Raw genomic sequence first — 6,000 nt, 5'->3', positions numbered from 1 at the left:
CCCCGGCTCCACCTCAGTCCTCTGTCGCTCTGGCTCTGCCGCGCCCTTCTCGTCCCCCGTCTCCGCATCAGTCGCCGAGGCCTGCGGTATCGCCTAGGACCTCTAGCGCCTCTGTGTCACCCTGGCTCTTCGGCTCTCCGCCTCCGCCTCCACCTCCGCCTCAGTCTCCCCGACCACCTGCTCCGCCGCCGTCGTCGGTCGGCTCCATGGGGTTGATGATCGTTACCTCTCCATGGCTCCTCCCTCCGTCGGCTCCACCACTGACCATCATGGCTGGGTTCTGGATCGCCTCCCGCTCCGGACTCCTCCCGTCTTCACCCTGGCTCCTCCCACCGTCTCTTCCTCCCTGGTCTCAGTTTGCTGACTCCCTCCCGGAACCCCCTCCCAAGCTCACAGTTATGTTTTGTTTTGTGGAGCGCCAGGAGTCGCTCCTAGGGGGGCTATGTCACCAAGCCAGCAGAGGAGCCCTGACCTCTGGGTGATCTGCATCCACTCCTCTGCGACAACTCCTGTTCCTGGACTATAAAGACTGCAGCAAGCCACTCACCTGCAGGTTGCATTGTTTCGCCTGTTCTGTTGTTGTTTCCGAGTTTTCCTTAGTCTTAGTTCTCCTGGTTTTGACCGTGCCTGTCTTTGGATATTCTGATTGTTTGCCTGTTTGCCTGACCTGACCTCTGCCTGTCTCTGGATTTTGTGATTGCTTCGCCTCCTATATATCTGTTTACCCTGTTTGACGCCTGCCTGCTATGACCATGCCTTCGTTTAATAAAAGCCTGCACATGGATCCGCACGCCTCAGACCGTTCATTCATGACAATGTCCTTTATGATTATTCAAATTAAGCCATTTAAATAGATCTAGAAAGAAATTTAAATGGGGGCAAAAATGAAGACGGTAAAAACAGGAATTGTGGAAAAGGTAAGAACAGATTTCATAGGGCCGTAGGCCAAGTTCTAGCTCAGTCTGTAAAATATAATCTTGTGCAAAACTGCAATTTTCCAGGAAGCCCTCCACATATCAATCAGATGTGCTACAGCTTCTGCCACATTCAGTAAATTCCTAGAGAGGTAATGCTACGACAGCATTAGCTTCCAGTTTTCGCCTGGGAAGGGATCTTCGGAAGAATATTCATCAAACATCACAGAGAACATGTTTCTAGAGCACTTTTTTTGTGTGTCAGCACACAGGGAATGAGCAGAAACTCTGGTTGGGTCCAAATGTGTGATCATGAGCCCAGTCACAGTCATTACCAGCCTGTACACTTTTGTATGGCCATAGCTCACTGTGACTAAATGATTTATTGTTCTCGTGTTATTAAATGATGAATGCTGTTTAATTCATGACCCAGGTGCCAGGAGACCCTGACCAGAATACTGCAGTGACTCAAGTTTTTACCCCAAGGGATGTTCTTGCACTGCACTAAAAATGTGCTGTCAAGTCATAGTTCTCTCTCTTTCACTGTCTCTCTCCCTCCGGTAACCTTTCAGTGCTGTGTTCATTTGTACAGTTTTGATTAAGCCTGTTTGTTGGACTTGATAGAAAATGATTGGCGGAGCTGTCCAGCAGTTCAGTTACATTTGCACAGCTTGTTTTAAATGATAAAAGAAATAAATTCTGTCATTTACAGTGCTTACCCTGTATGATTAAAAGAAGATATTTTGAGTAATGTACTGGTTACTTTTTTGTGTAATTACAAAGTAGCAAAAAAAAAAAAAAAAAAAAAAAAAGCGATACAGTACTATATGTTTTGAAACTGTTCATTGCATTGAACAATGCACAGTTGTTATTCGCATTTGGATGAAGTATATTATATTGTCAAAATATATATATATATATATATATATATATATATATATATATATATATATATATATATATATATAATATTTAACAAAATAATTTTAATGTTTTATATGTTAAAATAAATTTTAATAAATGATACATGAAAAAAATTTAATAAAATTAATTCTCATATTTGTTTGGTATATGTATATAGTCATTATAAAAGAGTAAAAATAAATAGATTAAAAAAAAATACAAAACAAATAACCAGTACTTTAAATAAAATGAAAAAGAAACCAAAAATAACTAAATCTGAGTTAAAATAAAAATAGCAATTTATGTTTTTTATTCCATTTTATTTTTGATTTATTTATGTTTTGTCTTTATTTTTCTTTTCGCTATATCATGTCTATATTATGCACTTTAAATTACCACTCTATGAAATTTGCATTGCCTTACCAGAATTTGATTAATTTCACCTTTTATGTCCTTCTGCGTTAAGGTTTGGAACAACATAAGGGAGAGTAATAATATTCATGTTCATATTCATATTCATAACAGCTTTTCTTTTCTTTTCTTTTGGTGAACTCTTGCTTTGGTGAACTATTGCATGTGACCGTCTTTGGCTTCGAGCGGTCTCAGTTTGTGTGAAAATGTTGTTCCTGGAATATCTCTGAAGTTGGAGTGGCTGCTGTAGCTGCATGAGTAAGGTAAGGTCATTAGCACTTTGATGAGCACGCTGTGGACTTGAGAGCTCTGCTCATGGATGTGGAAGGTAATGAACAGCTAGCTCTGGTAATGAAGAATGAGTCTATGGCAGTGTGCACTCTTATGAGTACAATAATCACACAGAGAAAGTGCTTGGGTGTTGACAATAAATGTCGACTCACGTCAGGTGTGACTGAGGCGGAACAATTAGCCTGTCATGGCAAAATAATCACTGAGCTAGTGTCGGACCAGTCAAACTCTGCTGTGCTGACACTTATAGAGCGCACAATTCTTTGGAACTTTCTGTTCAGCAAAGAGTCGTGAATTTCCGCAGTATTATTAATCATCACCACTGTTTTTAACATCGATCATTCATAGAAAAGTAGACACTTATGATACACTGGGCAACTTTTTGAGCAATGTTGCCGGGCAACAACCAGATGAGACACAGGGTCCAAGACTCTAAATTATCCAGATAGAAATTTGTTACTTATTCTCAATTGAAAAGCGCCCAAGCAACATTGCTCAAAAAGAAAATTGCTCTGTAAAATTGCTCTAATAGCTGCCCAGTGTATCATCAGTATTAGAATGATATCTGAAGGATCATCAGACACTTAAGACTAGAGTAATCCACCTTTACAGAATACACAATAGTGTGATTAAAAATTAACCCGATGTCAAATGTTTAAGCGATAGTTTGTCGTGTAAAAAATAAATAATAAAACAATGAAAATAAAGTATTTCAAAAAGCTGAAAGCTGAATTTGTGATGCAAAGAAAGGCATTGGAACACTTTTAGTTTAGAAATTGCTAGATTTTAACTACAAAGGAAAGGCGACTGTAACACTTTACAAAAAAGTGTCATTTGTTTACACGGTAATGTATTAACTAATATGAACAATACATTAACTTTAGTAAAAATACAATGATTCGTTGTTAGTTCATGTTGATTCACGGAACAATAACTAATGTTAACAAACACAACTTATGATAGTATATAATGCATTAGTAAATGGTGAAATTAGCATTTATTCTTAGTTCATGTTAACTTATTGTTAACTTATTTTAAAGTGTTAACATTCTGAGTGTTACGATTTTGAAGCGTAAGATAGGATGTGTGGGATTTTAACTAAATGAAGCTGTATCTATGTAGCGTGAAATACACTCTATAAAACGTGAGTGACTTTTAACATTAATACTTTATTTTAGTACAGAAGCTAATTTAAGACGTCTGCCGCTGTTAAGTGACATTAGAAAGCTGTTGCGCTTCGCTCATTGATTCGATTAAGCTCGGTGCTGAGTGATTAAACTGACTGAACTTTCCTTTATGTTTCTTACGGGACACATAATGACAGCAGCTGATTGGCCATTATTTCGGTCAAGTCTAGGTCAGAGCGCCTGCTGCCCGTGCTTATTTCTCTGTATGGAGTTTTTTTTTTTCTGCCGATTTGCTTTTGTTTGATTTCATACTGTCAAGTGAAATACTCAAGGGTTTTATCGCAGCAGGCAGCATCTTCTCACACACAATAACAATTTTCTCTTTTTGTATCCACAGGTGTGTGCTGTGACCGAAGCAAAACCACACATTGCCGAAAGGCCGAAATTGCAGTCTACACACCCAGTGTTGCATCACTAAAGGTACTGTTACAGCTGTCCCACCAGTCCTGTGTTTCCTACAACATCATATCGAAATCAGCTATAATGGAGTCAGCCATATTCAGTCTCAGCATGTGCTACAGATCTTCATATAAATCTTTCTGTTAATTACCTTTGGTTTAAATCCGTTACTCTGAAGACTGATAAAGCCTCAGTGGAGGAGGGATCAGTTGAACGGGGCGATGACACAACAGTCCCATAATATGTCTCCACACTGATATAACCAGCGTTTTGGTGTTCAACGGGGCCACATGGTGGCTTTTTAACTTGTGTACTCAACAGATGGGCAGAGAATTGGGCCCCCCATTGTATGTCTGCATATCCAGCATGCATTACAGAAAACAAGTGCCATACATGATTACATGCAGAACTAATCATTTAAAAAAAAAGTCAATAAGGTTCAATGTTAATTTATTTGAATGTTTATAAAATAAGTTTCGCATGATCATCAAGGCTGCATTTATTTGGTGAAAAACACATTAATAACAGCAATATTGTGAAATAATATTAGAATTTAAGGTATCCTAACTATTTGTATTTCAATGCATTATAATGCAATTTCTTCCTGTGATGGTGAAGTTGAATTTTCTGTAGTCATAACTCCTATCAGTGCCGAAAACAGATGCTGCTTAATATTTTTACAGAAACTTAATGCAAATTTTGTGAATAGAAACTTTAAAGGAACCGTATTTATCTGAATGGAAAGCTTTTGTAACAATTTACTGGAACTTTCTTTTAATCAGTATAAAAGTGCTTAATAAAAGTGTTTAATTACTTCTAATAAAAACATTTAAAAATAAAAGACTTTGTTTACATAAAATATGTGTGAGTGTGCTGTATATATTAATTATGAATATATAAATAACAGTATATATTTTGTATATATTTTGAAAAGAGTTACATGTATTTACATGTACATGTTTTCATTTTTATGTTTAGTTGTCCTGTTTTCCCTTGTACCCTTATTTGGTAATTCCTGGTCCGTTCCTCACTATGTATTTATTAGTTCATTAGTTTCCAGCCGTATCTGTCACCTGTTTTGAGTTCTCCCTTCATTATGTCTTTTATATAATGTGTTCTTCCCTGTGTGTTTGGTCTGGCATTATTCGTTATGCTTCATGTCACGTTCAAGTTTATTAAAGTTTGTTGTAATTAGGACTGCTGCTCGTCTCATTGCTTCTATGTTCCTGTGCATCAGAGGATCCATAACATTCAAATGATTTATATTAAATATATAAATATTTTTATAGACAATTTTTAAAAATATTTCCATACATGTGAATTTATATATACATAATTAATACAAACACTCATTTATATTGTGTATGCTATATATATATATATATATATATATATATATATATATATATATATATATATATATATATATATATATATATAAACTTTGAAATGAACTGAACAGTTGTATATGCACAAATTTGATTAATTTGTATTTTTTATAATGTATAAATCAACATTCATGAACATACATGAATTTAAAGGCACAAGCGTAACAAGTTTATTGATTCTGTAAAACGTAGTTCATCACACTTAATGCAATGACTATTGTTAACGACTTGACTATTTTTTTACATTTGCATGTTACAAAACGCATGTCAAATGCAAAGCATGCAGAGAGTTCAAAACCAACTACTATCTGTAACTGTAAATTAAAAATGAATTAAATTTAATGACATTATATGGAATTGTTATAAAATTAGCATTACATCATGGGTTGTTTAGAAGCAAATGTACATACTAAACAAACAAACACGAATCAGGTTTGGCTCGGTTTGTTGTCTTCTCAATAGCTTATTTGTTCCAGATGAAGAGAGTGGAAAGCAGCAGATGGTGGG

This window comes from Puntigrus tetrazona, chromosome 1 (assembly GCF_018831695.1).
Source record: "Puntigrus tetrazona isolate hp1 chromosome 1, ASM1883169v1, whole genome shotgun sequence".
Lineage (NCBI taxonomy): Eukaryota > Metazoa > Chordata > Actinopteri > Cypriniformes > Cyprinidae > Puntigrus > Puntigrus tetrazona.
Note: the sequence above shows the minus strand (reverse complement) of the source record.